The sequence below is a fragment of the Pomacea canaliculata genome, linkage group LG12 (assembly GCF_003073045.1).
Source record: "Pomacea canaliculata isolate SZHN2017 linkage group LG12, ASM307304v1, whole genome shotgun sequence".
In the NCBI taxonomy this organism is placed as follows: Eukaryota; Metazoa; Mollusca; class Gastropoda; order Architaenioglossa; family Ampullariidae; genus Pomacea; species Pomacea canaliculata.
In genome coordinates this window covers 18,398,154-18,416,314 of record NC_037601.1, presented here as the reverse complement: position 1 = coordinate 18,416,314, position 18,161 = coordinate 18,398,154, and the positions used below count along the sequence as shown (strand labels likewise).

The 18,161-nt window shown below is 42.0% G+C and overlaps 1 protein-coding gene across 4 annotated transcripts in view; it reads right to left on the bottom strand.

Annotated features, from left to right (window-relative positions):
- The window catches only part of LOC112553161 (FMRFamide receptor-like), a 47,113-nt gene that overhangs the window by 14,976 nt on the left and 13,976 nt on the right, over positions 1–18,161 (bottom strand). Inside the window, exon 1 of one of the 4 annotated variants that reach the window (XM_025220199.1) lies at positions 7,647–8,130. The exons of 2 other annotated variants lie outside the window; for them this stretch is intronic. The gene's annotated coding sequence lies outside the window, so the exon portion shown is untranslated. Of the gene's footprint in view, positions 1–4,279; positions 4,952–7,646; positions 8,131–18,161 lie in introns of those variants that run through there. One more of the 4 variants, XM_025220202.1, reaches the window with a different exon arrangement.

Sequence of the window (18,161 nt, the reverse complement as noted above, 5' to 3'; positions counted from 1 at the left end):
CGAAAGTAAGAACATAGTTTCTCCCGCATTTCGCAGTAAAGACTTCACCAGTGAATCTTGACCTTAAACACAAATTCTAATGTAATCTTTAACAGTTTTTGCGCATGTCTACTACAAAGCAATTTTATAAGTAAGATGGTTATTGTGATTCTTCCCACTTCTACAGACGAATCAAAAATAAAACAATTGATATTTAATTAAATATATTACAGCTTCCACTTCGGCGTGTCCAGCTGCTTGATGATTGTTGACAATATTGTGTCAAACCCATGTTAAGCTCTGGCTTTGTGCAAACGAAAGCTAAGGGCAACGAAAAGAAATTTGTGGGAGATAATAAACAGAAATATTCGCCCTTTGGTCTAGACATGATGTCTCACACTGACATCTACATGAACCATTAATGCATGAATTTTTTTTTAATCACAAATGTAAAAAGACACTGTAGAATTAATTAATCTGAACTTTTCGGAATATTTTTCTAAACGTGTACATACAAGATGATGAGGAGGAGAAGGAGGAAGAGGAGGAGGAGGACGACGACGATGACTTAGACGCGCCCAAAATTCAATTTCCTGTTTCTAGAAAGAAACGCTTAAGGCTGTTTTTTTAACATTACCTAAGTGAGTGGTAAGTACAGCAGCACGGAATTGCTGAGGCAAAAAATTTCTTGTCCGCTCGTGCAAAGATAGAAAATGTGAACTTCGACTTTTCGAGCGTCCTGAGATGTCAGAGCCCAGGAAGGCTTATGCTGGGAAGAAGACTATCTAGGTGAGCCAGGCAGTGAAAATAAAGGTAAGCAGCCTTGTCCTCAATGGTTGGCCTAATGAAAGCCAGTGAAGTGTCAGCTCAGTGGACGAGTCACGACAGGACCGACATAAAACACAGCTAACAGCGGGATTCTGAATTCTCTGAAAACTAACACCTTAGACTCGACAAAGTGCGTGAGAAAACTTGTAAAATAACATTTTCCAGAGGCTTCCAAAACTTGGCAAGAAGAATGATTCAGTTCTTTTGTCACTTCTTTTTTGGCGCTTGTAACGTTTCTATCTCAAAGTTCTAATCTTAAAACAAAAACTCAATAAATCAACGAAATTCATGTGAAACATTAATATAAATTATATTACCGTCTACATAATGCAGCGTTGTAAAATAAAATCAGTTAAATGCATGCAAAGTGAAAAAAAAAAAAACGCATGCCTTGTAAATCAAACAGCAGTTCACCAATCACAAACCAACCTGAAAACCTTTTCTTTTCAATGGTTGGTCCTCATTGCACTTGCAGAAGCACACATACAAGACACCCAAGAGGCCAGGGAATGCCAGGCAGAAGCCAGCCAAACTCAACCTTCTGCTCGTGGCATTCATCTCTTTATATATATATACACACACACATTCCCCTCCGGCCGTGGGGTACCCCTCCTTGTTCTCCTGCATGCGCCTGATGTATTGGCCACAGCCTCGAAGACAGGACTGGAGGAGACGACCGTCCAGCTCGAACTGCTGCTAATTAAAGAGATCACTCTCATGGCACACTCTGTGACCGGTCAGAGGACTGGATGTTTGCATGCTGGAGTAGCCATTTCACAAGCATGCTATTTGTGTGTCACGCCTCTTTATACTCCCAGCTTTTGACATAAAAGAGTTCACTTTCTCCCCCCACGAAGCCTGTAGCCCCGAGGTTCTACGCCATACAAAAATATAATGGTGCCCCGCCATATAGAAAAAGATATCTAGAAAAAGAATCCCAAGCAAACTGATGTCCGCGAAAGGCAGGTCTGTTGTGTCGTAGTCGGGGTCCATAAACCTCGCTTGATGTTTACGCTTCCATCTGACATGCCATAAACCTGGGTCTTGCTGTTTGTACATTTTGAAATTGTTTCGCACAGTCGACATGACCCTGATGCACTCTTTGCTCGTCCTGTGTTTACTGGATGGTAGCAACTTTGTTGTTCGATTGCTGGTTTTTTTTTTCTTTCAAAACTTACAAAAAAGTTTTAGATTACAACTGCCAGTTCGCAGTTGATAACACGGGATACACACTATGATAAAATTATATAAAAAGTAGTCTAACAATGTCAAAATATGACATCAATCGCCTTTTTTGAGACAGTGATTCAAACAATGGCATCTTCTAGTGGAGGCAAAATGGGAGATAATATCTTAGGTGGCGACAAATAGGAGATGTGTTGTACTGACCAAACGGAAAGGTGTACAACGTTTTACAGGTGCCACATACATAACAGATGTTTCCAGAAAAGCGTGCATTTCGTATTCAATGGTCATGACCTATAGTGAAAAGACCTCAGGTACATGTCGAAACCAATCTGTGACGGTGGTCTTGGACTAATACGGAATATTAAAATTAAATTAGATCATTCTCCTTGAAACGAGCAAGCTTCTTAATGTTTGTCTTTAAAGCACGTATAGGTCCAAGGTGGTACACTTTTTAAAAATAATAATAAAATTAAATCAGATAATTCTCCTTAAAAGACGAAAGGTTATTACTGTTTGTCTTTAAAGCGCGTATAGGTCTAAAGTTGTTCACTTCTGTTTAAATAATAATAAACACAGTGCATAATACTAGTTCTCACAATGTGGGTGATTACCAAACCCCTTAGCTTCCGCTGAAGAGAACACATGCCTACAAACATTACTATGCAAAGAAAGAGGTCAAATGCGTGACGTCATGTTTGTACACGTTTGCCACATATGGTTCCAGCCCTCCCATCGGCTAAGGTATTCCCAACATAGAAATATCCACGTGCAATCCTGACGTCTGTGTTGTTGACCTCCTTCTGTGGAAGATGATGTTTGTAGGAGTATATCGGAAGAGTTTTTGTGGCGTATTCATCCAATAGAGAAGAAATAATATCTATCAATGAGCTTTCCCAATCATTTTTTTAAATAAGCGCATCAGACCTTGAACAGTAAAATAAAGTCCTTAAAAAAGTGTCTTCTTAAAAGAGAAAAGCACCAAGCACTCACAAGATCCCACTGTAAGAAAGAGGTCCACACAACGCTGCCAACGCCAGATGTCTGTAACTGCACGCAAAGCAATGAATGATAATTTCAACGGACACTGTCTCCTAGCGCCTGGGCAAGAAACTCGCTCTGTGGTCACGCGTTCTGTCTTCACACAGGTCACGTCCGAGGGTCAGGGTGGCAGACGCATCTTCAGCGATCGATACCTGGCTCTTCACTTTCTTGATTCCGCTCCGCCACAGGTGTAAATTTTCTGTCGCCACGACCGCCATGTATGCTCCACTCCCGCCGCTCGCCCTTCCAAGATTTGCTAACAGAGTTAATCTAGGGATGGGGAGTTTCACAGGAACATCATTCACAGTCGATGGCACAGAAAAAAAAGACTGTCACTCGATTTTTGCTCGTTTGTCCAAGGGGCTACGCCTACGCAAAAAAGGTACCCCACCCTGAAAAAAAACCCCAATGAGGCAAGCGAAAAGACAAAGCTTGCATCTAACGTTGTAAAATGGAGGAATAAAAGCATGGACTAATCGATGGACATTTCAACGCCAATGACGGCGCTAAACGAATTTCAAGACGGATGGAAGGCCAGCAAGACAGAGGAGGTAGATGCTAATGTAATAAATAAAAGGTTGGAGGAATTTCACGCTTGTCGGCAACAAACAACAATTGCAAGAAATATAACCATGATTTCACCTTAGGAAAATTGTCTGGAGTGCTAACCTTTATGTAGAAAATCGCCCTCGAGTGCCAGACGAGCGAAAGAGGACGGCGGACAGGTAAGGTAAAGGTGTTATGGAGTGAAGTACAGTAATAGGTGTGGAAAAGAGTGGTGGAGCCGATCATCGCATGAAACTTCCCGGTCATCATCGTACTCACTCGGCTCAGCAAGCCAAAGATTCTCACAGCGAACAACTCCATGAGGTTCCACCGTCATGGCCGGTTGTTCCTTCGTCAAGCTTGCACCCTGCAGAAAGAATGCTAATGTGACGTTCCCCGCATCACTGAACGTCACTGTTCCCTGCACGCACGGCAAACATCTTTAATTAGAAACAAGCCTCTGGCTCCCTCACCTCCAACCATCCAGCCCCTTCAATAAAAGTTACTGCTGCTTGGGTTACATCTTCATCACAATGTACAAACGTTCCGGATTAAGCCATTTCATCGTGTTTTCAAGCGCTGCAAGGTCGTGACACAGGCAAAAGTGCGAGAGAAAAATAAAAAAGCAAAAATAAAAACAAAAACCAAAAAAACCTCTGTTTCAAAATCATTTCGTGATGAAAATCGCCTTAGTTACCTGCGAGATGCCCTGCTCCTGAACGCACTCGCCCGACTTTCCGAAACACTGCCGCTTAATGGACCGACACGTGTCCGTCGCGGCAACAAAGATTTTATTTTCCATTTCGTTCTTAAAACAACAAAGAGCAGAACTACGCATTTGAAACATCATTGCCCTAAAATTTGCACTCGGCCTTGGCCAGTCAGTATTTTTAACTGATTTTTTTTTCTTTTTTGCTTATGTCCACAAACAGCACTCTTACACATAGCTCGGTTCACCCACTTGAGGCGGAAGTTGTGAATCGAAGGTAAGTCTTTGCCCCTGGGTAACATGGAGGATTCCAAAAGTGGTGACTAGACCCTGCAGAAGTCTTGCCCCTGGACCCGAAGTTATATAGCGGTTGCAAAGGTATCTGGGGTTTTAAAAATGTTGAAGTAAGGCCTGTTCAATCTGGACATCGCTTTATAACTTCGGCAACAAAACACTTTTCCTTCAGTTCCCCATACTGCCCTGGGGAAACTACTTTCTCTCACCTCCTAACAACGGTCGCTGGCCTCTTGAATTGTCCTCTCACAACATCGTAAATTTTTCAAACGTAGATAACAGAAATAATAAATAATGCATGCAGGACAGAACGCTTCGGAAGAAAAGAATACAAAACTGAACAAAGAGCGTGTGTGTTATTTTGAAATAGTTAAGTCGCTGTCTCGAGGAGTGACCATTGTTTGATATACAGTATATATGTAGTGTATTGTTATTCACCGTCTATACCGCTTGCTGTTCTTGAGTTCAACATCACATCCGCAAAGGTCGGAACTCGAGCAGGCGTTATTTCTGATCTTATTAGTTACATCTACAGTAAACACTCATCACACATTATCCCCGCATGACCTTTACATCGAGGTCAGGAGTGCCCGCGCACCTGTAGGTGAGGAGGCTGTTGAAACAAAAAGCCGGAACTTTCACAGCAGTAGTGTATGAGGATGTAGATTAACAAATAAACATGCGCTTTCTTGGAACTGAACGCGCGATGAAACAGAAGAAGAACATCAAGCAAGAACTTGCACTCTGGAGAAATCACTAAACTGTTATTAAACTGTAGACTATTTTAATTACTTACTTTCCTTATAACAGACAGCATCACAAAGAAATGAGAGCACAACCAGAAAAAAAATAACGTTGTGCTAGACAAGGAATACGATGCGGAAAATGTGAAGGTAGCAAGCAGTCTTCAAATCTGTTACAAGTTTACAAAAAAGGGAAAAGAGGAAACATAAAATGAAGATAAAAAATAATAAACGAAGTAAAATACTGTACATAACGAAGAAAGGTTATGTTGTAACGAGTTGTAACTGGGTAGAATGATGATAACTGCTTCTTATTTAAGCTCTCCTAGCATCCGTATTTTCTCTCTTCCCTTATTCCAAGCTCCATCGATCTGTCGCCACTGTCGTCAGAACCTACCCACTGGCAACACAGCAACAGTCTCTTCCATAGGTCCCCAGCGCCATCTGTCACTGAACCAAAGTCGATGTCAGAGTAACTGATGGACATTCCGTGGCCAGCAGGCTGTTGCTTCGACTGTTGGCGAGGTGATGGTGAGACATAAGGTGAATGCTTCCAACTGAGACTATTCACGGGTGTAACGAAGTGTTTGTTTAGCAGAGACGACACGGGTGTACACTTGTGTTTTTCATTTCTGTATATAAAACTGCTGAACAATCAGAAAGAAACTGTGATGGGGGCAGCTTGACAGACCAACCTCTTTTCGCGCACACAACAGTTTGACCAGCACGACTTTCCTCTAATCTAGAACCTTCGCTAGAAACCGTCATCGCTTTAATGTGATTACTTTCTTCCATTCGTCATCAATCCAGAAGGAAAGGTCGCCCTCACAGAAAAGCAGCCATGTTATAATCGGTTAAAAAAATGTGGTGTAGCCCTAGCACCGCCTGCAGTGACGGCAAACAGCCCGTGACTGAATCTTCCGCCTTACAGAATAGAAACCTTTCTGATGCCCTCTCCCCTCACACCTCCCTTTAAAAAAAAAGGGAGCAGGAGCAGGATCGTGCTCCAGGGTTTCCATAGAATCACTACACAGTTTGGAGGCAGGGCGGTAAATTATGACAAGACAGCTGCTAGTCTTATATCGGTGATACTTCATCTCGATTAGACCAATGACAGAATATGAAGAAAAGATAACACTTTTTTTTAAAGTGGGGCAAAAACGGCAAGGTTGTGTTTTTCCACTTTCATTACAATCACAACAGTATTCTCTCTCTCCAGTTATGTAGAAGATTGAGTGAACGCAATAAAATCTGTTAACCTGAGTTAACCTTGTAGCTTCCACCGCCAAGCTGGTCATCGGATGCCACCCTCAATCGAATGAACAACCCAGGCTTCTCACTCTCCTCCCCTCTGTTTCTCTACTCTCAGGAGACTGTGATGGATTGAGGCGAGACAAGAAAAAACGGGGATGTTCTTCCTCCAGTGTTCGACTTTCGCTGTGTGGTGTAGGGGAGACAAACTTTCCGAGTGTAACCGTCCGTGACGATTAATGGGGTAGGATTGTGGTTGTGACACGTGTAGTACCCCACGCCTACACACTGACAAACACGACGAAAACAAGAGATAGAAAAAAATATAATGGCGAAATAAATACAAAATAAAAAAGTACCGTGTCTTTGGTTTTTTCCGAGAAAAACATTAGCAACTCGCAGGTGATCATCCCCGAAAACATTTTTTCTAGTTCGAATCGGTCTGAAATTGTAATCAAACAGGTTACCGGTGTCAAGGAAACCTTTGGTGTTGGGGCTCATATTACCGGTGCAAAATCTAGTCCAAACCGTCGTGTCCTTCCCGAAGTCGATCCGAGGTGCAGTTGCAAGCCGAGCTTTATGCGCTCATACCTTCTGTAAGACTGTGCACCAATTATACTGAGTGATGTTAGCTACAGTTGTGACTTTCACATTGTGTTGTTTAATCCATTAACAACACCGAATCTCTGTAGGTGCGCAAACTGCGCTTCATTATTCTGAGCTTTTTTACGCAGGTGGAAAACATGGAAGAATGTATGGTGTTACCCTCCCACGCTCATTTCTCCTCTACCCCCACTGTCACCCTTCTAGAGATTGTATAATAACTTTGCTCAAACGACTGTGTGACTGATAAATTATTACCAAACATGGGTCGGTACAGCTTTACGAGCAAAAATACCACCAGCTATAAATATGTTATGGAACAGGTAAAGAAAAGGAATTAACACCTGAGGGAACATGGCTCTCGTTAGCAACACGCACGTCTATGTACATAACCTCAATAGTTCAGAGGTCACAAGAAACTGAAAGAGCAAAAGAGAGTAGAAAGAATTGTCCACGAGACTTACCTGTGCTACTGAACAGTAACTGATGTCAGCCGCATCGACGTCGAGACCAAAAAGAAAAAAAAATTACATCCGAGTCGATCCCGAATCTTCTTCTCTCTCTCTGACTTTCTCTCTCACACACACTGATGAAAATGAGGATCGAGGGACCAGCATGAGTGGGACTGGTCACACGGCAGCATCGCATATGCCGGCTGTAACTGGAATTGGCTGCCTCCACTCACTCGACACACACAGGTGCACATGGCAGGCCCACCGACCCGCCACAAGCACCTCCCCTCCCCTACTACCCTCCCTTCCTCCCTCCTTTTAGCGAAAGACTGCGATTGGAGTCACGTTGTATATCTCTGTCTACAGCAGTGTTGTCGAGCCAGGCGACAGTGTCACTAGACCTCTATCATCATTGTCATCACCTAGAGTACTATAGTGTCAACCAACGGATTCCAGGGGCCAGTCCAGTCATTTTTCTTCGGCGGCGGCGTAGGGGGAGGTTGGGGACACAGGCAATGCCCAGACCTGACACGGACTCCAGAGATGGTAACCCATGGTAACTAAGTAAATAATGCACATTATAGGGTTTTCTATGTTTCCTGAATATGATTCGTGAAGATGTTTGAAAATGTTTCTGCATGTTCGACTATGTGTGACTGGTTAAAAACACCAAGGACCTTAATTGTTCCGCAAGAGCCATCTTGAAACCAGAACGACTATTCTTCCTCGCAGCCATAAGACCTCGTTTTGGCAAGCCAGAAGCAAATAAGTGTCTGATCCATAACTTCTGGTAGCTGCGGGGAGAAATCCGTTCTTCCAAAAAGCGTGGCAAGAAGAGGGATTGCCGCGATAACGAGTTGAAACTGTATATACATATATCTATATAGTCCTTTTTTTCACTTGGCTAGGCTTGGGGAGAACTTCGGTCAAGAATAAGCGTTTCTCAGGTTTAGCTGTGTTGAAAACAAAAACAGTAGGGCCCAGGTTTCGCAGCTATACAGCAAAATGTGGGGAAGGAGGTGACCAGGGACTTTTATTTAAGTTCTTAAAGCTGAAACTCCTGCTGTTCCATATCTTGTTCAGCCTCGAATAGGCTGCCGTTGCTGTTGTGATTCTTTGACGAATGTCCGCTACTAACTGCCATCCACTGAAAGCATCGCTCTCAGGTACTTGAAATCCTGACCGTCCTCAAATTTCATTCCATTCAACTGAATCTCTGCCTCTTCATGTCCGACAATGTTCATCATTGTTTTATTATCTGTGCAGACATCCATGCCATAGGCGCTCACCACTTCTGCTTGTCATCATACCGATGTCGTCAGCAATGTGGAAGCTGCTTAGCGGTCTTCTGGATGGACACGGAGGTGTAGTTTTCAGACCGTGTCTCTCCAGATAGACTGAACAGCACCGGTGATGGCGGACAACCTTGACTGACCCCGACTGTCGTAGGTAAATGTGCTCCCAACTTTCCATTGAGCAGAACAGAGCCCCCCAGAATCGGCTCGAACCTCCACCATTGTATAAAAGTAATTTTCCATTCCCATAGGATAACGAACCCTTCTCCCGCGGCAAGGTGAGACCTTGACACTGTCAGACCTATTAGTCTTTAGAAATATGTTCTCTTCCTGCTGGCTTTAAGAAAAAAAACATGAGCCGTACCGACGACAAAGCTCAGCAATGTCAGAGATACATTGTCATGCACTGGACACGGTTGGCTAGGCAGGCCCGTGAAGAAAAATGAGGACCTGCCAGACCCCGGCGAGATGGACATAACAAAGGGGAGGCAGAATCTGACACCACCAGCGCGATGCGTCTCCCAAGTTATCACCTTGGCAACCATGACCGCTGAAATCTTCAGTGGCTGAACCGGGTAGGGGCTGAGTGGTGGGGAGGAAAACACTTTGATGTCCCGCCACGCCAGTTTGCGTTCCAGGCTGTCGGCTACTTGTCATCGATCTGCTCAATAGAGAGGAAAGAGGTCAGCCGGGGTCATGATCTTTTATGACGGGTTTAAAGTTCGCACTTTCTTTTGGGATCAGAAGCCACGGTTGACAAGCGCTTTTGCAGCAAAATTGTGCACGTGGCGGAACAATTTATCAAGAATGCACTGCATTTGTCCATTGGCAGATCAATGCATAATAACACCTTCCGTATTACCCATGAACTTCATATACACTTCTGAGGGGTAGATGTCTGAGGGTACGCTCCTGAACGTCAGGAGAGATAAGAGTGAGAGAAAAATACAGGACGCATCCCAAATTGTACTTCCTTCTACAACTTTTCATTCTAGCTAGCCATGAAGGGAAAATGTTAGGTTAGTTGCAAAATCAAATAAAGGTTCTAATATTAATCGTTAACAATTTAATGCCAGTAAAACGTGAGAAGCATTCAAATGGAACAATGCCAAATAAACCAAATAATAGCTTGTACGGACGAGAATATTATAGGAATTAAACTCAGAGTAATTAATTACTACAGCGAAAAGTTCAGAAGAATATAACGTTAAGCAGAGAGAGAGAGAACCACAGCTAGAATGTAATTTAAACTAGAATTTACATTTCCAAAAGTGAATTTCCCACATAAAATGCCACTGGTGTTAAATCTTCTCTCTAATACTGGGAACCTATACTCTGTGTGTCCCACTCTCTTGTCCTAACCTTTAACCTGACCCTACTAAGAGGTAGCTGTGATGTCAACCGTACGCATAACCTTTGTCCTGACCTCGGTTTACTTGCAACCCACAATATCAGTTCTAGAACTATTGTTCATCCTATCCCCTTCTACATGTAACAATATACAGCGGTAACTCGGTATTCAAACTACTCTGTGCACGAACATTTCCGTCCTCGACAGTATTTTCAAAAGAATTCTGTTTCGGTGAGCGACTACTTTGCTCGATTCTGAACCATCGTGCCTGTGTGTACCCGTGACAATTCAGGGTGAAACAAAGGTCGATCTAAGTACTAGATGCCTGCCCTGGTCCTGTTAAAACTGGTAACAGATTTTAAATTTAAGTTTTTATTTTCAAATTACAGTACAGTCGTGATTACATATTTCAATGAAATATATTTGAAATAAACCAATTTTTTTTTACATATGCTGTTACAATACTGTGAAGGTAGTTAGCCATTGGTCGGTGCCGGAAAAAGTTAAACATACTTACATCAAGTTTTATAGGAACACACCATTATTCAATAAATTTCAGAGTTATAAACAAACGTATGTAATAAACGTATATGAATGCATTGAATTTAGAAAATGTCAATGAATAAACAAACAACATTAGTCTTGCGTTTCTGTGGAAATACTGTAAGCATGCCGATGTGTGAATAGTTTATAACTAGAATAACTTCCAGATGATAAAAAGGATTTATTTACCGCATTTCCACACTTAAAGCAGCAGGTTCGGTGCGCTTTGCGAAACCAAATCAAAGTAATGTACAGAATATAAAGACAGCATGCAGGCAGCATAGATACTTACAGACTAAAACACATCGGCACGAAAGTAAACATTTTTGTGACCCCACCTCCATCCCTCTAACGTGCACGCACACATTAAACATGCGAAACAGTCATCAGAACACGACACAAGCGTCTGGGTAAATCCAAAACATTAGTTGAGCAGCCTATGGTAGACCAGCAGGACAACAACAAGCGCTTGCAACTATCTTTGCAGACGACAACAAATGACGTCACAGGGAGTTGTTGTCCCTAATGGAAGACACGCTGACAGTAGAAATCCGTATCGAGCGGAAAACTCATTCCAAGTCAGTCTGATTAATAGGTATCTGCATTTAGCTGCCACATAATGAGACACCAAGAGAGAGAGAGAGGGAAGAGAGGTGGTAGTTGGGGGCGGGTGGGAGACAATCAGCTTCTGCAAATCAGATTCCAGTCTGCCTCTGTTTCATTTGTCTAGACTTTACATTTTTTTTTGTCCGACGAACGAAGAAGGTAACCTCAACAACACACTAGCGTTTCTCTGAATACTCAGGCGAGCATTCTGTGATCGGCGTTTACATCAGTAGCGCCCCCGCCGTCGTCCCCTCCACACTCCTCCGCAGAGGGACTGACCATCAGGGGCGTTTTCTCTCAATACTGCCATGTCACAGTTAATATCTCAGATGTATAATTTATTTTTCTAGGCAGCCAGTTAGGATATTAAAAGTTTCTCTAGTAAGGAATCCAGTCCCAAGCGAAGTTTGAAAATCAGCATCAATAATGTTGAGACGGTGCACCACGTGACATTCATCCAGTAAAAAGTGTTTGGGATTTTATTGTTTGTTTTGTTCTCTAACTGAACATTCAGATTTGTGAACACTTTTTTTTCTAGGTTTTATTCGTGACAATTCCTCGGCTATGCGGTGCTATCCCCTCGACCTCTCACACTACCAGGAAACGTAATCCACTTAATTTCGCCGGTCATTTCGCCGTGATGCGGCGCGGAGCCAAACTGAAGCTTATTACGGCGCATGTCCGGAACTGCGTTTTATCACATTTCCTTTCTTATCCGGATCCAGAATAGCGTGAGTCGCAGAGACTTCCATTATGGGCGTCATAAAGATATTCACAATCTTTCACTGGATTCTCATGTCTCCAGATGCCTGAGAGCGGCCGTTGTCATCAGCATCTTTCTCCTATCTTGACATGGCTCTTCCTCCTACCCCCTTTCTGGAGATTGCTGCCCATTTCGACTGCAACTTGTTTCAAGTCTACAAGCAGGCTGTCGACATCTTGTCTGGAGTAATCAAGAAAAATGCACACCCTGGAAACTCGAGAAAGCGAACCTCCACCTTCCCATTCCTGAAGTTCTCACATGTAAAATAAATAAATGAAGGATCGAGATGCTGACCTGGGTAATGTCGCCACCCTGCATGTGCCAAATCCTTCAAAAGTCCTTTAAGCGAACGGTCTGAACTGGCGGAATTGCGCCGATGAAACGTTTAAATCAGTCAGCCGAAAAATTTACAAATATCAGCGGACGTCATGGATGAGAATAAACATTCTTGTTTTCGAGTTTACCAGCAGTCTGTAACGATGACAATGCAATGTTATGCACACATAATAAGTCAGGCTACGTGTACTTGCAAGTGCAACCGGGGTCAGACAACCTGATGTCCCTCGTGCCCAAGTCATCGTCTTGTGAACAGAAAAGTGCCCTTGAGGACGCTGACTCTTACTGTCGAAATAAACATCTAAACACATATATATGGAAACGTGTCGTGCTTTACATATCTAAAGATTACGGTCTGTATATGTAATACATATAAAATTTTTTCATGTTATAGGTTTGGGTTATAAACTTAACGATGAACGGAAAACTTCAAGGTTACTAAGGGTTTGTTTTTCTCTTTCTTAAAATTCTGGAATTCTAAATGAACACGATGAACTCGCCACTTCCTTCCAGACTGAACTGTTGATTAACTCTGGCTGGCTGCCACGTATATATATATTAAATATAATAAACAGATAATTATAAGTGAAACACATCACAGTGTTTAAAAAAAAATAAAAGATTTATTTTCTCTAAACTTTCAAGAAAATTCGTTCCTATTTCTGTCTTTCTCACACATGCCACCTATATCTCCTTTTTTTTCTATTCCCCTCTCTCGGTTTTCTTTCTCTCTTATAATATTTTACGCCAAGTCAGCAAGTCAGACAACATCGCAGCCAAGCAGTAAACAAGTGTAACACCCAGAGAAAGATGTAAACAGGCGTTGACCTCACCTAGTAAGAGTTTCGCTTGGAAGAACAGGGACGGGATCACCGGATATGCTACTGCCCGCATTCAACTGTGACACACTTAATGGCGATTTTAAAGATCTAGTGGGGTGCAAAGGTTGTCTTATAAGTAGCTACATCCTAGAATTAAGCTACTACTGCTGTCAAAATTAGTGTACACCCTTTCATGTTTTTGAGAAAGACATCTACAAACATCTCCATACACAGACAAAAGTCAACAGCTGTAATGAGTTGTGGTAGCTTTCGTATTGTTGGGTGTACAAATGGTGTCTTGTGTCTGACGTCTTGTGTGCGTCATTTCTTCCACGTCAATTGCAGCAGAAAAAGACGTCATATAAAAGAAAAGCAGTTTCTCTCTAATGGCCGAGTAAGCGGGGAAAAAAAACCAACGGTCTTTGTCCGCCATCTTCTTTATAAATCTCTCAGGGACATTCCTCTGAATTTTTGACCTTTTCGATTCAATTCACCTACGAATCTCTTCATCCTCATTGTCATCTGCAGGTGCTCGTCGAGCGTTGTGTGTGTGTAATACGTCGTGCGTATGCAAGGTAAGTGTACGTTCGTCTCATTACAACAGCAAAATGTTACTATTGTAACTGGTTGCATTAACGTTGTCAAGGCTTTCCGACTAATGGAAGATTTGGGACCACATGTCAAACAGCCTATCTCTGGACAAACCGTGGCGTCTAGACCATGGCGAAAAAATTCACTTTGATGTCAGGGGAAAAAAAGAATTTTTCACTGAACTTGACCCACTTGTTAAGAAAAAAAATGGCACCGCTCCCTGTAGGTCTTTAATAGAAGTGCTGGCGTACGTACACGCCATGACTAAAGTCACGGAAATCTTCGCACTGCGTCAAGAACACGTGAACGATAAAAAAAAAGTGTCAAGGTCGCCGACGTGTCGACAAACATATCAGATGGTGAAGTGACGACAGGTCAGAGGGCAATCGCGATTGTGGCTGGTAGTAATGTCATTAAGCTTGTTTCGTGCTGAGGTCATCTCGCCGCTGAAGTCAGGGGAGGTCAGTCAAGTAAAAAAACATAATTAAATTAAAATAAAACATGAGCCCACCAATATCCTATATCTTCTCTCCGCCTCTCCCACCCCAAACACACACACAAAGTCGAGCAGACGGAGGTAAAGAGTGAGAGACGCACAGACTGAAGCAGGATGACAAAACGCTTCCTCCCTACTACTCTCGCGAAGATTTACAAACAATTTTACGAAAACGGCGATGTTACACATAAATACTAAGGGTCTAGAGCAAAAATAATGTTAAAATGGAAAAGAAAAAAAAATCAGTAACTCAAAGATGAACCAAACCTGGCTTCGTTCGATGCACAGCCGATTCCTTCAACACAGCATAAAAAGTGTACAAAGCTGTACGTGATGTCATGCTTTGCAGAAATCCATGTTCGATCTGAACGCTAAATAAGAATGGGACGAAAATACAAAATGCAGTCCGAATGCCAAATTTGGACAGACAAAAGATCAGCATCTTTTCACACAACGGACCAATCACCGGCCGGTTTCATCAAAAGTCTGTTAGTTTTTAGACGACGCTTGCATCATCATCGAGGGCTTCGAGACATTTTACAGGATACAGATGTCTATTAAATAAACGAGGCTGAAGACAATCTTTAAAAAGTATACGTATAACCTCAAACACAAAATATTCAAACATCCGACCTGGGCCTGGTCGTGCAGGCAATTTCCAGCGACAAGATAACAAGAGAAAAGGTCAAAAGAGTACAGAAACGAGAGTTCTGTATTAAAGAAATGAAGCTATTTTCAAACTGAAACGAATGAAAACTAATTCTCCTGCATCAGAGATGATATTGCATATACAAGCAGCTCTAGCGACTGCTGATGGACTCGTACAACACAAAATAAGTTACCACTATCTCATAATTGACCGTAAACAATACACACGTGTAAACTAATCCTATTGATGATAATTATGATTGACCATAACACAAGCTAATCTCATCTAATGATTGACCCTAAAAAAAAAAATACAAGCATGTCGTTAGCTCATACTAATGATTGGGGGAGGGGAATTGGGGATTTATACCGAGCCAGCAACTAAAGCTGTCATGGCAAAAGCAGCCAGCCCTGTATATATATTTCACATGCAGAGAAAGAACAGTGTGCCAGAGACGAGATATAAACCCAGGACCACCGACCTTCATTAATAAAGGTCCTTGCACCCAACCAAAGTGTTGGTGAGAGGCGCTAACCGTTGCGCCAGTGGACCGCCGCTGATGACTTAGGGGAAAAAACTGAACAAGCAATTAGTTACAACCAAAAAATGGATACTATTCCGAATAGACGTCAGAAACATTATTTCCCTACCACCTTGTCGCATACCCTCCGCCCACCGGCCCTTCGGTGCTCAGCACAAACTACACATGAAAATAGTTTCTTTACAAGTCTAGTGTCGTTAAACTTGAATCCAACGCATTAGGTCGACTCCTAGCTGCGGAATAAAAATAATTATTACTTTCTTAAAGGTCTTACAAAAGTAACAGCTGGAAAAAATTGCACTTTTTGAACTGGTGCCCTAACTGCACTAAACGTATAAAAAGTTTTATGAAATGTGTGAGAAATCGGCTTTGAGCTAAGTTGACTTAGCAAACTATTTTTACATACTCACTTAATATCTTCCAGTTTTAATGCACTACAGAACAGCAGAAAAGATATGTATATTTTTCAATCAGTATCCTAGCTACGCTCGACTGTACAGGAAGTTTAATCTGAATGTGTTTTAGGCGAAGTCGACTCCGCACACTATCTTCACACTTTGGCAAACACCTCAAATACTGCCCATGTAAAGGAGGGTTAATCACACTGTTATTTCTCTTTTAAAAAAATCTTTTAAAATATCTTTCAGACTAGGAAATTAAAAGACGGTGACAGCATTTCCTAGATGTGTCAGTCTGCTAAGAATGCCAAGAACTGATGATGCCAGTCGACTCACTCACCTCTGAAAGGTTTTGTTTGGCTCCTGCCCCGCTGTCGCCATTTAAGTTGCTGGCACGGCGTAAAACTCAGACAAACGAACGAACCTGCACCGCTGCATGAATTGTGTGTGCCGTCAGAAAATCGGGAGACAAACTGCTCAAACATTACACATTCTTTTACGCCTTGAAATACGAGACATGCCGAAGGGAAAGTTTCGCAACTCAAATACAGGGAGACCAGCCTGGCGCGAGATAAATCGTGATGGTTGATCAAACTGCTTAAGTTTTCTTTTTCAGACGTCATTAAGGCATACAGAATAAACAACAGGACCTGACATGCTATTTTTGGCTTGTTTTCATAATTATCTTGGGGGAAAGTCTAAGGCATTTAATTCCGTGTTATCGAGTCACCTCGGTACGGGACTCCCTGAAGAGAGAAACTGTTAAAAACTTGTTGTGCAGTCCGATTGTTAATGTGTCACGGACTGCCTCTTATTTCTCCACCCACATTCTCAAGTTTGAATAGGAAATCATATCCCGGAGCATAATATAAAAGTACAACATATTCTCGGTTAAAATAGTCAAATAAATCATAAATCTAGGCGTACTGCATTTTGTGCGTCAACTGAAATATTAAATATTGCATATAGATATATATTTTCTTTTTCTGTATTGATGATCATGAAGCTGTGTGGGTAGAATGACTGGGTTCATACGAGAAATTTGGTGACATTAATCATGACGATAATGATGACGATGATAAGAGAGATTGCAGGAGAAATTGAAAGAACGGTTTCAGATTGAAACACTAGGGACTGCGTCATTTGCGGGAAATGTTAAGGACCGAGTAATCATAACATTAGCGTAACACACATATTTATAACCGAACCTTCACGCGAGCTAAAATTTATTTGCTACTTCTGGTTCCAAAAGTGATTTCTAAGTCCTCGTTACCGATGCCGTCTGAAACAGATGCTGTGGTCTTCGTCTCAAAAACATCACACAGCTCTAGTTCGGAAAAAAAGGACATACACTTTCCATAATATGAACATAGTAAATTTCTTCTTAACTCTAAGCTTGACATCTCTTATTTAAAATAAGATGAAATAAACCTGAAACATCTGTGAGCGTGTAAGAGTGCCTGATAAAGACAGACAAAAGCCTACCGGTGTGACAAGAGCATTGCGTTTCGAAACGCAAAACACCTTCCAGACCTTCAGTGCCAGACAAAAAGGAGCCATTACATAACTTTACTCACAGGGGTAATAATTTTTTGTCAAAAAAGAAAGAAACTGTCCAGACATGCAAGCAGACCAGATCCCATGAGCCCACTTCCAGGACCAGTATATGTACGCAAACGGAACCAACTTTTAGAGTTTAGCCAGAGACTGGTGACATGTGCTTTTTGAGGACGCCTCCTTCACATTCCAAGAAGCGGCAATCAAACTAAAAGCAGACATTTTATTATTACTGGCAAAACCCAGATGTGCAAGGTCCGTTCTGTGGAAGTAGTGTAGGCGACTCTTAATGGCTAGCCCCAGACAAATTAAGCTAAAAACTGCTCGCAAGTTAACAGAACACAGAAATCTCATTATACTGTTACGGAAAATGGACTGCACGATTTTCAAATTAATTTACATATAGATTGACCTGTAACCTAAATTTGAACTACTGACAAGCTAAAAACTGCTTGCGAGTTAACAGAACACAGAAATCTCATTATACTGTTACGGAAAATGGACTGCACAATTTTCAAATTAATTTACATATAGATTGACCTGTGACCTAAATTTTAATTTCTGACATCATTGAAGGCTG